Raw genomic sequence first — 829 nt, forward strand, 5'->3', positions numbered from 1 at the left:
CAGCCAGACTGCAGATATCACCATGAGATTCACAAACCTGAAACATCATCCATTCTTCACTGCTGGTGATGACATTGTTGTCAGCTGCTGATACTGCTGCTGCTGCAGCAGTTGTGGCGCCTTTTTCAATGAAAATAACTTTCTAATATCTATAACTGTATAGGCTATTAGCTTAAAACTCGTCAGGCACTAGCAGAGCCATATGGCGCTGGGCACTAGGAAGGATCACTTCTTCTTCAGGGCAGGGAAGGCTACGCAGTACACGGGCTACTGTCACGCAGCGGCTGCCTCTCTGGTGGACTCCGGAACTGCACATTACTCCCGAGACGTTTTAAAAAAATAATAATAATAAATGAATGAGTGAAACATCCGGGGCTTTTCAGAAAACATCTGGAGCTTGAGCCCAAGTAGCCACCCCCTAGCGCCGCCACTGAATGGGACACATCGACGTCTGCACTCAGTGCCACGGACTATAGGCAACGTAATGTTACTTTGATCCGGTTACTTATGTTGTGGCAGATATTTAATTAAGCTTTCTTAACATAATAGTATAATAGTTATAATAGTCAGATTGCTCTGAAGATGGGAGGTGATGTTCTATTCATTTTCACGTTCACACAGTCGGTGATTTTGGCCGGCCGGGCCGGCCAAAATCACCGACTGTGTGAACGTGAAAATGAATAGAACATCACCTCCCATCTTCAGAGCAATCTGACTATTATAACTATTATACTATTATGNCCTGTATAGAAACAATAGCAATCTGTATTTCACACTGCTGGTACCGAGGAACTCTTAATTTAAAATATAAAACTCCAAAATGCAACTT

The sequence above is a fragment of the Notothenia coriiceps genome, unplaced genomic scaffold, assembly GCF_000735185.1.
Source record: "Notothenia coriiceps isolate Sejong01 unplaced genomic scaffold, NC01 NC01_scaffold00024637, whole genome shotgun sequence".
Taxonomy (NCBI): domain Eukaryota; kingdom Metazoa; phylum Chordata; class Actinopteri; order Perciformes; family Nototheniidae; genus Notothenia; species Notothenia coriiceps.